General features: G+C 40.4%; 1 protein-coding gene across 2 annotated transcripts in view; it reads right to left on the bottom strand.

The window, feature by feature from the left end:
* Positions 1-17,303, bottom strand: part of LOC130912490 (kazrin-like) — a 230,061-nt gene that overhangs the window by 126,490 nt on the left and 86,268 nt on the right. The gene's annotated exons all lie outside the window — the stretch shown is intronic.

Below are 17,303 nucleotides of genomic sequence, written 5' to 3'. Positions count from 1 at the left end.
TCATCCACCTCAGGTGGAATTTTGAATAACCGGAGGGGCTGTCAGTGCGTTTGCGTATATGAGTTCTGCAAGCACGTGTGTTTGTGAGAGAGTGTTAGCTTGCAAAGCCCCTCTGTGAAATGCGCTCCCGGCAGCTGATTGTTGAAAGGACACAGCGCATTTCAGAGATGACAGGCACCTTTTTAAATGGACTGTACCACTTGCACAGCAAATCAGAGGGGAGAGTAGGCTACCCACGTGAAAGTAGGGAAGTCACAAGTCTCTCTCACAGCTGTTTTGTTAAGATATTGTTGTTGGGCACTGGTAATTTGTTGTAGAAGAGAAACAAAAAAGTAGTTCTGCGGTGTGTGGGGAAAGCAATTTAAGTGAAACTAAAGCGTTGCCTCTTCCTCCCCCTTCGTGTCTTTTCCTCAGTGGTTAAAAGAAAGGAACTCATCATCTTGACAAAGAAGCACTAGCAGGGTGAGAATAATTATAGTTTGACAAACAAAGCGTCCGTCACAGTAGCAAAGCACCCTTCCAGCTGTGATGCTGACAGGCTTGGGTTTGCATCCAAATGTAGTGTATGTATGGGGACATGCGTGTACAGTGCATCTCAGGTATGAAAATATAGAAGTTGCATGAAGACGATCAGAGAAATTAAACTGTTATAATAAACCCAGTGGGAAAAAATCTTGTAAAAATTAACATGATGTCGTAAGCATAAACGGATTTTAAGGGGGGCCAGGCCCCCCCATGGTGGCCGAAAAGTGTCATTGCATGTAATTGATTTTCCTATAGGCCCATATATAAAAATTTTAAAGCAACAAAACTGCAACAAAAATGAATTAAATGAAAAATATATATATATATATTTTTTTTATAACGGGTCAAAATAATTTTTTGAAAAGACCATGTGACTAGCACCTTAGATGGTCATTTACTTTGCATATAATTTTCACTCCCCAAAAAAATTAGGGGAGGGCAATTTTATTTTTCAAATGATTTTTTTCTTTGATTGAAAATACTTTTTTGATCAAAGCAAATTTTTTGGGGACAGAATGATTTGGACACAAATGTCCTACCCATAATATGGCCAAAACACAAAAAGGATTGCTTCAATCAAAGAAAACTTATTCGATGAAAAATTAAGTGTTGAAATGCAAATTTTTCAATCTCAAATATTTTTTCGCATTCAAAAACATTTCTCTGTGATTGAAAATTTTCTGCCTTTTTTTTTTTTTTGATCGAACTGATGTTTCTTTTTGAAAAATATTTTTTTTGAAGCAACTTATTTTTTGATTGAATAATAAAGACAAAAATGTCCCAGGCAAAATGTGGCCCAAACACAAATGAACATTACTTCAATCAAAAAAGTTGCTTTAGTAAAAAAAAAAAAAAAAAAAAAAAAAAAACTTGACTTAATAAAAAAAATAAATAAATAAACAAATAAGTGAAAATCAAAGAAAAATAGCTTTCACATGCTTTTTTTTTTTTGAGTTTCAAATTTATTTTTGCAGTCAAACACTTTTTGATTGAAGCAATTTTTTTTTTGGTTGAAAATATATATTTTGACTGAAGCAACTTTTTTTTTTTTTTTTTTTTTTTTGATTGAATAATAAAGACACATATCTACCTTTATATGGCTCCGCCCAGGGGAAACAATTTTTGACTGGGGTAACTACATTGGCACGACACCGGCGGGCATACCATATTCAATGGATGACGATCTTGGCGAAAAGTATTGCCTATGCAGCCTGATTTAGAATTTCCCTCAAGAATGATGGGAAACAAAAAACGCTCATTGTCAACTTATTCTCGTAAATTAATTGTATTGCTGACACTGCGTTTCGGGGTCATCATTATATTTTGTAACCTGAAACCGTCTCCGTCTCGAACCCCAAACTGTGTAAAAATGATGAATAGTTAATACATGATTGTCCTCATCCAATAGTATTGCTGCTAACCCTAAAACAGAAGTGTAACATCTATGTCTACGCAAATCCCCTCCCCAAATATAAAATCTTCACATGACTTTAAAATAGCTTAGATCTCGTGAACTCTGAGACCAGGAGCAATATTAGCCATTATCTTGTGAGAGTTATATTAGTGTATATATTGTAAGTACAATAAGCCTGACTACTTATTTTCTGAAGTTTTTTTGGGAGTACACTTTGTGTTCATGTCCTCATCTCTAAATAAACTTTAAGCTCTAACAGCTATCTAAACAGGAAGACTGCAATGTATCTGAAGGTTACATACTTTTTCACCCAACATTCTGCACATGACATCAACTGCTCTGTAAATCCCAGGAGCTGATACCAAAGCTGTAGGCATTATCAGAACATCTGCATGCCCTGAGCAAAACTTACAGTATTTAGCGATGGACAATAGCATACACAGCAACCTACACATACAATTCAATTATTGCGCGCAGATATCTGTCTGCAACATGATTGCAGGCACGCCAAATTCCCCTTAGCCTAGAGTTTTACGTCGTGCTACAACTAAAACCACTTCTGCAACGATGCAAAAAAAGAGACTTTCATCTGCCAAATTGTCACTTGCACCGTATCAAAAAGCATCACTACACTAGTGTTCACTTTTGTGCAGAGCAGTCTGCCAAATTCCAAAACACGTTAGGCTGAGGTGAAAATACAGTTATAATGTGTTTTACATGTGAGCAGACCTGCGACACACACGGAAAAAAAGAGGCTATGATTTTATTTATAGAGGACATAATTTCTGCTGCACACAGATACACACTAAATAGCAATTAAGTCGTTTTGTTGCTGTAGTCTAATAAATTTGATCATTTTCCATGGCATGTATTGATCATAATTGCTTCCTGAGACTACTGTCATTTTTTTCCTACGAAATACTTGATGCTATTTATATACAGGTTATATTCTATAAAAGGGTTGGGGGAAAAAAACTTACAAATCTTCAGTGCAACAGAACAGCTGAGTAATGTTTGCAATTGACAATATATTTTAATTCTTTTTTTGTTTGTTTGTTTGTTGTTTTTTTTATAGTGTTTTAAAATTGAGAGGGTCACTAGTAGCAGCAGTCCAATCGTGAAATGGGAACAACTAAGTCTTGTAGTGACTAGTTGCATCTAAAAATAACATCTTGAATTGATTTTTGAGAAGGCTTAATGGGGAAAGCTGGGGTTTGGGGTGTTGTGTTGTAGCAATCATGTACAAGCTTGCAAGCTTGTACATGATTGCTACAACAACTACAACAAGCAAGTTCTTTTCAAGCTTTCTGCTTCGAAAAGAACTACTTACCCATGTTGAAGAATATTTTGATAAATCAAAAACTGAACTTTGCTTTTTTTGTGCGACACAATGACAAATTAAGGTGAAAAAAAAATATTCAAATCTCCAATTGACTAGGTTTTGATTAAAAAAATAAATACCGGTAAATAAAAAGGCATGAAACAACCATTGGGAACATATTATATCAAAGTAGCTTTAGCTTTGCCCAGTCTATTCGTATGCCAGACTCAGTTTCAGGGTTGTTTTCGTCAACAGTGACGCTAACGAAAATATTTCGTCAACAAACATTTTCTTCATGCCGATGACATCATGATGACGAGCTAAATCCGTGGCTTGGGAGAGTAGAACAAAACCAGACAAATGCCAGTTTTCTTCTGACGAGACATCAACCAGAGGAAAAGGTACATTGTTTCTGTCATATATTTACAATGCGTGACATTTTCATATAGTACATGGAGTATGTCAGTTTGCATTGTAGCAGTGTTTGGGCCATGTCACTAACGTGAGATGACTCTCTCCTCACCGGAGTTTAGGATGTGTCTAAAGCTAGGCTGCGCCCCATCTTGCTTCTTTGGAAATACGGTAAGATTTGTTTTCGTACTTGGGAATAGAGAATTTGCAATGCTGCTTTAGCCTTTAAAGGTCTGTGCTGAGTGATTATAAGATGCTAAATGTAACTAACTGTAAATGTAACCGGAAATACAACTAGCTAACGATAGCACCAATATGTTCATAGTTAGTGTAGGCGTTCAATGTATTTCTTGTTGTTGTTTGTGCTTCTTCTGTCTTTCTCTCCTTCTTTTCTTCTGTTCCACCATAAACCCTTCCTGTATGCTGCTTTTGCCTAATAAACGAGGTACATTGAATGATCACAATGGATGTATGGCATACTCCCATGTGATACGTTAAAACTGTTCAGACCAATGGCACAGTGACATCGCCATTCTCCGCGTCAAGGAGCTGAACAGGACAGGTTAAAAAAAAAAAAAAAAGAAGAAGAAGATGTTAAATGTAATTCCTAGCGTTTGCGTAGCATTCGTGTTAGCATTAGCTTCAGAATCCCGAGCGTCCTCTTAAAACACTGGCCAGTCTAAAGCAGAGCCACTTGGCTTTCTGGTCAGTAAATCAAGAGGAGAGCCAGTTGTTGAGATGGCTTTTAGCTAATAGCCCACTTCAGCTGTTTTGTTTGGTAAATTAGCAATTACTGGGAAATACTGATTGCTTGCAACTCCTGGCTGGAATCCAAGAATAGAAAAAAAATCCCAGGTTTCACAGTGTTAAACGCTCGGACAACATATTTTTACATACAGTTCGTGGCTTCCAGGTGGGTTTAATTGAAAATGATGTACTGGTTTTTCTGCTGAGTGTGTACTATCATCACCAAGTTGGTGTTGTCTTTGTAGATGCTACAATGAGTGCTCATCTGTCTATGTTTATTCGAAATTGATGGAAACATCATATTTATTTTAGGACTAAAACTTTTGATTTTTACAGACAAAAACATTTTGAGTAACTGTCGAGTCGTGTTGACTAAAACTAGACGAAATGTGTATGAGATTTCGTCGGCTAAAACTAGATGAAGATGAATACATTTTGAAATGACTAAAATATGACTTAGATTAATAAGTATTTTCGTCCAAAAGACTAAAACAAAAATTAGGACGGCTTCCAAAAACAACACTGCTCCGTTCTTTATTTTTATATTATATTACGGTATATAATCCAATTTACATTATGATTAACGAAAACAATACTTTTTTCTATCCATCCTTTTTCTTACCTCGTTTATTAAGACAAAGCAGACAAATAGGAAGGGGTTATGGGGAAACAAGAAAAGAGGGAGCGAGACAGAAGAAACACTAACAACAACAAGAAATACATTGAACACCAACACTAGCTATGAATATGTTGTTTGTCGTCAGCTAGATGTACAGTATTTCTGGATGACACCCTGTGGGGGGCCTGTTAACCAGAGAAAGGGGGGGGGGGGGTTCTAGAGGATAAGTGAGTGGGAGGGATGGAGTGTACACAAATCAGCCCTGTGATCTAGGACCCAGTAACCGTGTGAATCCCTTGTGAGTGTGAGCCCGTTGGCAACCCACCTTACGATGCCCCATCGCCAATCGCCAAACAAAGGTCACCCACCCGCGCGCGCCCAATTACACCCAGCCATACACGAATCCGATCAAACATGCGATAGCCACGCAGACGAGCGGAGACCGGGAGACCTAGAGCGGGGCGCCACGTCACCCCCCCAACAGGTCCCATCCATCCCACAACCTTGGTGTGTGATGCATTAAAATCAAGATGGAGCCAGGCCGGGACTGTTTGTCCCCATCCCAACTCTCCCTGGAGGCATGAATGAGTATGTAGGTGCCAGGGTGAAAGATATTTACAGTGCAAAGTGATAAGTGCGTGAATTAAGAGGCAGGATCCCGCAGGCATGGCCCCATCCGCCAGAACTATCGGCTGCAGAACGGGGGAAGTGCCAGGGCCCCGATCAACCCTCACCCTAGACAACCCCCAGCGCCCCTGCATCCGCCCACCACGCCCAAGCACCCACCCCGCACGCCGGACAGGCGCCACACCAAGCGCCAGAGACCAAGGGATATCCACCCCATCCATCCATCCTTTTGCTTGGCACAGTTTATGTCTGTGAAATAATTTTACCAGACATTCACAATTTTGGGACTAGAAGATGAAATCTATACAATACAAAACTATACAATACAATACAAATCTACCATGTAACGATCAAAATGCCTCCTCCTAGATTTTGACTGATGCCTGCTTATCTCACTGGAACAGAGTAAACAAACAACCCTGACCCTTATAGATAAATGATATCATATCGTATAAGTGTTCTCACCCGTTGTGTTCCTAATAGCATGTTTATTTTTTAATTATCAAATCCTTCTTGAAATCTCCTACAAATGCACAATCATGAATGTGCGATTAGAAAATGTTTTGGGGGTTATTTTGTGTGGTGAGGGTTTAGATTACCATCTTTGCAAACACTAATTAAACCTCCAATGGCTTGTGGTTTATGTCAGAGTCAAGCTCCTATTCATGTCTTTCAGATGGGATGGCATGAATATGCCATTGCTCACGTTGGATGTGGTCTTGGACGTGTGTGCTGGTCAGTGGAGTGAATCAGTGCCTGGTGGCAGAGGGGTGGTAATTAGTGAGTGTAGCAGCAGTTTGGATTAGCATGTGAATGAAGCCGGTGGCAAGTGGACTCAGTAGTCTGCAGCCATCCCTCATTGTGCTGCAGTCGAGTATTTGCCCATACACCGCACTTTTTTCAGCCAAGGCAAGGCAGCGACTCTACTTCAGGTCATGAAAGTAAAGGGCAAGAATGATATTCATACTGTACACTCACAACACAGTGATTTTCATTTTTTTTTTTTTTTTACCTTTTAACCTATTATAGCTAAATTGTGTCGCTAAGCAATAACATTAAAGCTGCCACACACAGTGAGAGAATTTGCTACCTGGCAGCGAACAGTATTGTGCAGCACCTAAACAAAATGTTTTTTTTTTTTCCTACAGAATAAAAAGTGTTGACACACACACTTCCGTTTGGTCAGGCAAGGGTGGAGAGGCTACAGGCGGGGAAGTGATACCGGAACTTTATATGAGACTTTTTTTTTTTATGAGACTCTCCCTCAACGCCTTTGCTCACATCCTTCTAACCTTATGTTATCAGTGACAACAAAAACATAAAACTGGTGATGAAATAATTTTGGGACCAACACCTACAACAATAAGTAAGAATAATTAAGTAAAATGCACAAAATACCTGTAACTCACACAGGCTACCACTAGCTAGTTGATGGACTATATATATTATATAAACATCACCATATTTAATCAAAACAGAAAATATTTTGTATGTACAGAAAAACTAAATGCTGGTATCGACAGTATCAGTGCACTTGGCTCACTTTAATTCACCCAGAGAATGGAAAAAGACATACATATTTCACGGGTACAGGAAACAAAGAGTTTGTGTCTATTGATGTTTCGACGTTATCAATATTTACGTGCTGTGAATGAATGAATGAAATTTTTTATTGTCATCATCATCGGTATCATTGACAATCATTGACATTACAAAATGTGATATGATTTGCCCGAAGGAACCAAAGAAGAAGACAAAGGCGGACGGGATGAATGGCATATGCTTATCAGTTTCCCGTCCCCCATACAACTAAAGACGCACATTCAGACATGGTATATACATCAGATGGCCACGCTTCAGGAGCTCTGTACACGGTGAAGGCTGAGCAGCGAATGAGCTGTGTCGTGACTGATGTCACATTTATCACAAAATGGCGTCGCTCGCAGACCGTGTACTTTTTTGTGTTTAAACTTTTTTTTCTCCGTTACCATCTTAGAAGTTTGGGATTTGCATATTTAGATTTATTTCAGCAAACTTATTTCGAATGAGGTTCATTTATTTATGCTCTTGTCTTTTTCTTTAATTTTATCCACAATTAAAATAGTGATGTCTTAAAATTGTTTTTAAATTGCCATTTTTGCAGACTATAATTGCAATGTATCGCGACCCTCTGGAGGATTAGCTGCATGGAAAATGAATGAATGAATAAGTGCAATGTATACTTGCCTAATTCAAGTGTAAGCTTTGTGGTTTTACCACAGTCAGTAACAATGTGATGGTGAGAGTGAGCAATGTTTCTACATGTACCATTTAACTAATTAGTGACTGGGTAAGACGAGGAGTGTTGTTTAGCAGCATTGTCAATCTCACTCTAAAAAAAGCTTTATACTTTCTAGCATTAACGGGTGATATAACAGCCCCAATGTTTATGAAAAACAAACCAAAAAAAAAAAAAAATCAAACTGAACTGAACGTCATCTGTACTTTTGGCTGCCATTTTAATGAGTTTAATGAGTTGACTGTTGGTCTCAGGTGCTTACAGATGGATCATTATTTCTGATGAAAAGAGAGTGAGCAGTTTCACTCCTTATAATGTTAGTGTTCTGCTAAATCACACCCTGCGTAGGTGTGAGTGAGCTGTTGCACATTGTTTGTTTCATTTGAATTGTGTGTGTGCATCTGCATGTATTTCTGCCTCTGTGGGTGTGCGTGTTAAAGGAAAGAGGAAAAGAATGCTGGCAGTGTGATTCAGGTTGGGGGCAGCTCTTGTCTTCTCTGCTCAGTATTCAGCAGCTGTCATTTTAGTGACAAGGATTGAGAGATGCTCTGTTTAGAGGCTGTAGGGGGCTGAAGCTGGCTTGTTGATGTAGTTATTCCAAAACAATTTTCTTCAAACAGCTTGACTCGTATTTATGACAAGCATTCTTTCCTCTAATAGAGTCCAAAACCCACACAATGTAAGATAGTTTTAAGAGATAATTTTATTAAAGGAGATTACTAAAAACTCCAAATTACTTTACGTTAAAAGATTAGGAAGCACATCTGGTGGAAATACTGTACATTGCACGGTAATCCCGACATATGAGGGGCCGTACAAGACATTTTTCATTCTGGCCCTCTCACACACATACATAATGCTCCCACATACATATATATTCACTCTAACACACATATATTCTCCTCTCGCATACATATATATTCACTCTCACACTCATACATTTTCACTCTCACATTCATACATTCTCCTCTCACGTACATATATTATCTCACATCCATTAGTGTTGTATCGGTCGCGAACGATTCGTTCTTTTTGAACGAATTGTTTGGGTGAACGAGACCGAACTAATCACCATCTGCACTGATTCGTTCTATGAAGTTGGTGGCACTTGTTCGCTGCGTGGGAGGGCGTTGAGCAAGCGGCAGCGTCTTCTGACATCGCACACGACCAATCAGACGCCAGCTTCATCGCGGGCAGGGGAGGGAGCGGAAACAGAATCAAGGCGTCTGTCACTCATTTCCACGTGTGGCCAATAAGCAGCCAGCGTGCAGGCAGGGGGGAAAGACTGAGTTTTGTCACTTCCCTTTCAGTGATTCGGTCCTCCGGTTCCTGACCTAGCTTGCTGCTAACTTGACTTTCCAGTAATGACTATGCGGTGTACGAGTCATAAAATGAAAGGAAATGACTTTGTCACATATTTGTTAACGTGGAGTCTATCAAATGCTGCTCAAACAGACAAAAACACCACACAAATCTAGCGAACATGGTTTAGTGTTCTACTTTTCTCAACAGACTCGGGACTGTACCTATGACTATATACTATCAAATTTACAGTAATTTAAAACATGCGTAGCTACGAGGCAAGCAAAAGCTGAGCTGCGGTCGCGTGACGGCAGTGAAGCGGGCAGAGAACTGTCACTATATGGAGGCTTCATGGCAGCGATATTTACCTCATATGTGCACAGAAAAAAAAAGAATATTTAGTATGATCACCATAATACTGATTTGCAATGAAACTGTATATACATGTCAATTTTTTCCGAGTGTTTTATTTTTTTTTTCGTGTCAGAGGGTGTCGGTTGGTTTGACAAATTATGTCAATCCGTCCATCATGTGCTACTCAAGCGCCCAAAAACAAAGCGCGCGGACCCGGGAGATGTCGCAATATGTCTACATTTTTCTTAACAGACTAATGAGAGTAGAAAGGCGACATCATAAAGAGCAAACAATTATTTCTCGTCAGCATTTGACGATCTGAGGTGCGAGGACGACAGGGGAGCTGACCGGATTATTTTATTTATTAATACCAGTGCAAAAATTCAATACGATCATCTTAATAATAAAAAACAAAAATACAACAGAGCGAGAGGTAAATATGATGTGTTGGTCGTTCCAGATTTAGAAATTAAACTTTCGATTTATTTTTATTTTCGTGACAGCAAGCATGCCGCGTTGGCTGGTAGCAGCAGCATTGTATATGTGAGCAAGATCATGCTAAAGAAAGTCCGTGCGCCCCCGACCCCAAACCCCCACTTCCCCCTCAAAAGGAAAATGTTTAACCGTGTCCTAAATCGAAATGCAAGCACGAGCCATGACTTTGAGCCCATAGAACTAGGACAGACGACGCGGAAGTTCTCCCTCGCTTTTGCAGCAGCAGGAGGGAGACGAGGCTGTCTGTGAAAGCAGAATGATATCGCCTGTCACTCATTTCTGAAACTACGACGAGTGGTCAATGTGCAAGAGAGGGAGGGACCAAGCAATGTCACTTCCCGTTCAGTTATACTGCGAAGCGGTCTTTGGCGATTCGTTCGGCAACGTCACTTCCCGTTCACTAACCGAACGATTCATTTGGGCGGGGAGGGAGAGTGAGGGGGCGAACGATTCGTTGAACGATTCGTTTGAACGAATCTTTTTACTGAACGAACCGGAATGGATTCGTTTACTCAAGTGAACGACAGATCCCGTCACTAACATCCATATATTCTCCTCTCACATCCATACATTTTCCTCTCACATATAAGCCTGTCGCAATATGCAATAATTCCATTTATCGCGCGATATATAAATATGAAGGCGGTAATTTTTCCGCTGCGATTTATCGCCTCGCGTGCACGTGTGTGCGCGCGTGCGGTGGACGTGCTGTTAAAAGTTCGCTACCAACTGCGCAAAATGCATCGTCGTTCCAGGTCCGGCAAAAACTAGCGCCGGATCCAATCGTTCCCATTATATTCTATTGTTCGACGTATACCGGCCGCGTCAGTGCTCCGGAGTGACTGTGGACCATCTATGGTGCGCCGGTGTTGTTGACGTGTGGGCGCTCCCGTCAGGAGTGACATTTCACGCGGGGCGGCTATTTTTCAGCACAACGCTGGAGATTAGGGTGTCCCAGGCCCCCTATATAAAATCACATATTAACAGATTCGGACTCGCACACCCTTTCATTGTATTCCACTTGCTAAAAGAACCGAGCACACGAAATTTCACTCCCATAGCTGGTTGCTAAGGCTTCCCTCATTGACAATCCTACTGGACTGGCAGATTGTCTACCTTGCACAATTCACATTGGCCAAGGTGTTACATGCACTGGTGCAATACAACTGAAGTGCAATACAACTGGATAGTAGCAATACAACTGAAGACAGGGAAGTGACAGCTGCACTACTGGAAGCTGGCCTTGTCAGCCGTGGGGAATTGGCGGCGGTGATGTTCGACAACCTGAAAGATGAGCTGCCGCTCGTCTTCGTCCTTCGTCAGGCACTGGTTGAAGTCGATCACCAGCTTCACCGCTCGCTCGGCAACATCATTCACAGACTTCAGCTCGGACACAACAACTGGAACTTCCCGCAGATCCGTGACTGTAGCTGGGAAAGGCAGCTTCAGGCAGTGGAACAGGTTCTGCGACCTCCGGGTGATGGAAGTCGCCCAGGTCAGCCGTCTTGAATGTAAGGGTCCTCCTTCCTTCCAGCCGGCGCAGTTCCTTCCCTTTCTCCTGAGCCTCGTAGAGGTTGTGCAGTATCTTGGCCTTCTCCTCTTCCTCGGTCTTCGTTGAAAACATTGCCAGGGGGGCCAAGTCTTTGCTCAAGTACCAGAAATGCCCATGGAACTTCTTGAGAGCAGCCGAGCTGACTTCACTGTCAACAGCTGTGTATCTGTCCAGCTCCTCGCATATTTCCAGGTCGTTGACAGGTGCATCGACGGTCACTGGAGCTTCGAACCACCGCTTGAGGTAGACTGTCACTGCGAACACGTTGATCTTGCGCAGAGCTCTTGCTTCATGTGGAGTGAGTTGGAACTGCTTCCGAAATATGTAGATTTTCAGCGAGTAGATGCCTTTGGCCATCCATCGAGCCCGGTGGTATGCCCCAGGCCGGTTGAAGCGGACAACTTCTGTCCCGGAGCCCATGAGGAAGAAGCGGGCGAGGAGGAGGAACTCGCGGTAGTCGTCCCTGTGGTGGGTGGTCTCCAGCTGGCTGTCGATAAACCCGATGACTTCGTCCTTCTTGAGACGCACCCACTCGGAGAGGTTGTCGCTCGGATCGTCGTCAAAGGGAGATGCCTTCGAGTGGTCCAGAAAATTCCATTCTGCTTTGAAGCGGACGAACAGGGAAATATCAGGGCCAGAGGATCGGAAGAAGAGGTCGAAGACAGCCGCGATGACCAGTTCCATGCTATGATGGCGGCAGGCGAGGAAAAGGATGTGGCGGTCCAACTGTGCCTGCTGTGGTATCGAAACAGGCCCGTGACGCATGGCAAGACCTGAGGCCAGTCCTCCAGCAGTTTGAGTATCGCCGTCGCCATGGACTGCCCGGAGCTCTCCGGAATCTTGGGGATGGCGAGGAGCCAAGTGTGATTTTCTCGAAGTAAAGTCACATTCTATCAGAAAAAGACTTGCTTAAACCACCTCCCACGTGGTAAGCTTCCCAAATCCGATGAGTTTTTCAAAATCGGTGATATTTTGGGGGGAAATCCCCCCCCCCCTTCGAGTTTCAGATAGCTTTTCTGGATCGACCAATGTCAACACCAGGTCAACGCAACACCGCATACATTCTATGCATGTGAGTGCAAATGGACAGTTGAAAACGGATCAGGATGACGCCCCTACCCGGCTGGCCCCTGTATACGGCATAGCAGACATTACATGTGCTCTGAGGGAACCCTAAATATTAAGCGATCATTGTGAATTTTTTCTCACAGTACTTTGGCAAGAAGTGGAATGCATTGAGAGGGTGTGCGAGATTAGTTTCCTGGATTTACTTTTTTGGGACACCCTACTGGATATTTACAACGAAGTCCGCCAAAACATTGTTACCGACTTGGCTGCTACGAATAACCTCACTTTGACAACGAACAGCTGAATGAAATTAAGAGCGCTGTGCTTCAAATTCGTCCTGTTTATGAAAGCCGTCATATGCTGGTGTTGTGTAGTAATGAGCAGACGTGACTTCAGCGGCGCTTGCTAACTTTTTTAATGCGCGGTTGCGCACACACACCAGATATCATGAAATGGCAAACTAGATGTGCTACGTCCCATGCCATTGGCTACGTGAGCCCAGAGTGATTATGGGACATGTAGTCTATATACTACATCGATGAATTCTAAACTGTCATTTGTCACATGAGGTGAAGAAGGCCAAATCAATCCATACCAGTGACTATAGATAATGTTGCAAATATTGTTAATTCAGTACGTGACACAGATGGATTCGGACCATAAATAGGATGTCTTGCTCATGTAGTAAACCTAGCTGCTAAGAGAGCTGTAGCAATCAACGGTGTGCCCTGCCTCACTTTACAAACAGTAAAGATTGTTCTCAGCACTTTTATACAATTTTTTTTCATATCAGTAAGAAGTAAGCACATAAATATTATGCACTAAAATGCATGTTTATATGATGGCAATTTAATTTTTGCTCGTTAGCAAAAAAAAAAAAAAAAAAAAAAAAAAAAAGAAACAAAAAATACAATTGTTATTTTTTTTTTTTTTTACAGAGCATTAAATCGGATCGAAAATCGTGTCCCCCGTATCAAAATTCGTACCGAACCATGACTTAACTGTATCGTTGCATCCCTATGGAACACCATTGCAGAAGCTATGACGGGAAAAGTTTTCATTTTCCTAAATGCTTAAGTTATTAAGTGCAATTTTTTTTTTTTTTTTTTTTAAACACATTTTATTTATTCTGTGTTTCTGTGCGGTATCAATATTGTTGTTTTTTACTTAAGAGGCAGGGTCTTTTGTTTTTAGTTGTGATTTCTTAAAAAGTATATTTGAATTTAAGAGTAAATATTTATCGTGTTTAAATGGGTGTACTTGATCTATTAATATATACTGTATTCGCACTGTGTTATTGTAAATTGGTTAAAAAAATTGGGGGGGGGGCGCAATAATATCGCATATCGCAATAATTTATGAGAATAATTATCGCACACTAAAATTTGTTATCGCGACAGGCCTACTCACATACATATATATTCACTCTCTCTCACACACACATATATTCTCCTCTCACATCCATACATTCTACTCTCACTTACATATATATTTATACTCTTTCACACACATATATTCTCCTCTCACATACATACATTCTCCTCTCATATACATATACATTTTACTCATACACATACATACATTCTCCTCTCACAACATATATTTTCATTCTCACACACACATATGACACATTGACTAGCTTCAAACTTTAATAGCTGTGAGGTCTTTTGACCTTATGACCCCAAACCAGTGCAGTGTTGAAGTACTTTACTTGGAGATCAAGGCACACCTCTTAGTTTTCCAATTTATCTATTCATAATGTTTTTATGATTTGTAAAATTTATTTAGTAACTTCAGTAGCTCCTAGACCATTTGACTTTTTGACCCGAAGTCAGTGCAGGGTAGAAGTATTCTTCTTTTAGGTTGGAGCACACCTCTTAGTTTTCCAATTTAGCTCTATTCGTTGATATACTTTTTGACTATATTTTCACTTGAATAGCTAATTGGTCTTGTGACCTTTTTAATCATTATCAGTGTGCATTCATAGAACTCTCCTTGCTGTTTGTGTAACAAATTTTTTATCATTAAGACAGCTAGACATTTCTGTAGCGGGATTCGAACCCGGGTAGTCCGAGCCACAGACAACCGTTTTAACCACTGCACAACGTCATAGCCATGATTTTTTTTTTATGTACCTGAAAATAAAGTGCGGCTGGCTTGACCACAAAGTCAGAAAACGCGGCTCAATTCACCGCAGTTTTTCCATTGCCGGGATTTCCAGTTGCTAAAATGTTGGTGCGTTTTGATATAGCAATTACTGCCGTGACGATCCTCCAATTTGGGCACATGTCACGTTAGCGCCCGCTTGGACTGCTAAAGGGATTTGGGAGTTGCTAGGTCAGAAAATTTCTCTCATCTCACTTTCAATCGCGTTATTATGAGTGACGTTGGGTGCAGCTGATCCTGTCCTCTGCCGCTCGAGACAGGATGACAAAGATGTGACCGTTTCAGAGGTCAACAAAATATTTCGTAATAGCCCAACTGCTTGCCGAAGTGCTCGCGTCTCCTCTTCCATGTTGACCCATCTCAACAGGAATTGCTTCAGCTTCTCAGCCAATCAGAGCTAGCCAATCAGAGCTGTCTTCCGTTTCCGCTATACTTTCACTCACACATACATATATTCTCCCCTCACATGGATATATATTCACTTTACCGATATATTCTTCTCTAATTTACATATATTTTCTTTCTACATACATACACACACAGTGGAAATGTATGAATGTGAGAGTAAAACTGTATGAATATGAGAGTGAAAATATATGAATATGAGAGTAAAAATGAATGAAAGTAAAAATGCATGAACGTGAGTGTGAAAATGTATGAATGTGAAAGTAAAAATGTATGAAAGTGAAAGTGAAAATGTATGAATGTGAGAGTGAACATATATAAATGTGAGAGGAGAATATATATGAACGTGAGAGGAGAATATATGTGTGTGAGAGCGAATATATGCTGTATGCATGTGTGTGATAGGGCCAGAATGAAAAATGTCTGGTACAGCCCCTCATACCGACATTCAAAGTTCACTTACCAGTATTCACTTTTTTATCCTATACACTTATTCCCAAACTTACCGAATTTTATTTTTTTTGTTCTCTAATGTCCTAAGACTAGGGCTGTCAAATGATTACAATTTTTAATCGAGTTAATTACAGCTTAAAAAATAATTAATCGTAATTAATCGCAATTCAAACCATCTATAAAATATGCCATATTTTTCTGTAAATTATTGTTGGGATGGAAAGATAAGACACAAGATGGATATATACATTTAACATATGGTACATAAGTCCTGTATTTGTTTATTATAACAATAAATCAACAAGATGGCATTAACATTATTAACATTCTGTTCAGGCGATCCATGGCTAGAAAGACTTGTAGTTCTTAAAAGATAAATGTTAGTACAAGTTATAGAAATTTTATATTAAAACCCCTCCTAATGTTTTCATTTTAAAAAAAATTTGTAAAAATTTCAATCAAAAAATAAACTAGTAGCCCACCATTGTTGATGTCAATAATTACACAATGCTCATGGGTGCAGAGCATACGACAGGAGAAAAAAGTCTTAAATGGCATTATTATGTGAATTAGAATCATATTTTGAGACGATTCGACTATATACAACAATTTAGCAAAGCGCAGATGACGAGAAATTAGTCTTTTAATCTGCCGGTTAGCCACGCCTACCATTATATAGCTTTAGTGTCCCCAACAGGTGGATGACGTCAGCGGTAGACTAGGCTCATTGGTTTTACTATTCAGCCCATTGAGGGGGAATTATTCAGAACGAGGAAAACACGACGAAGAGAGCCGCAAAATTTTTACAGGATGTTTTTTTTTTTTATCAAAGTATTTTTCCCCAATAGCTATATAAATGGCTTGAGAAGGACCAGTCAGCCCGTCGAGGGGGAACTATTCACAACGAGGAAAACGCGACGAAGAGAGCTGCAAAATGTCATTGTTTCTGTCTCTTCAATATTTTTACAGGATATTCTTTTTATCCAAGTATTTTCCCCAATTGCTAAATAAATGGCATGGTCATGACAAATAACAGTCTTGAGCTAAATGGAATATGAAATAATAAAAATGCATTTATTCAGGACGACATGGCAAAATTACTCCATAATGGTCAAAACTGTTGACTTCACCTTTACTGTCGCACCTCCCGAACGATATTTTATGACACCTAAATCGGACATATGTCATTTCCCTTCCCCGGCTTCGGAGAATGTAAAAAAACCAAAAGGCGTGACAGCTAGCCGACATGCTAACCCGAACCGAGTGATGTTTCAAAGTCTTCGAAGCGGAAAATCACACATCACTAGCCTGGATTTAATGACATGACGACTGGGTTGTCGATTGACTTCGTGGATCGGCAAACCGCCCGGCGGAAAGCAATTTACAGTTCGTTCCCCGGAGGAGGGTGGCTGCAGTTGTTGTGCAGCTAACGTGCTGCTGCTAATGTGCATGAGGACAGATTTTTACATGCCTATCAATGATCAAACGTAAGTAGTCCTTCATTTAAAGAAAGTTTGTAGTGTTTACTTTGTAATCGCTGTATTCGTATTTGACATAATACAAAAC

The sequence above is a fragment of the Corythoichthys intestinalis genome, chromosome 2 (assembly GCF_030265065.1).
Source record: "Corythoichthys intestinalis isolate RoL2023-P3 chromosome 2, ASM3026506v1, whole genome shotgun sequence".
NCBI classification, from domain to species: domain Eukaryota; kingdom Metazoa; phylum Chordata; class Actinopteri; order Syngnathiformes; family Syngnathidae; genus Corythoichthys; species Corythoichthys intestinalis.
This window is presented reverse-complemented; position numbering and strand designations above follow the sequence as displayed.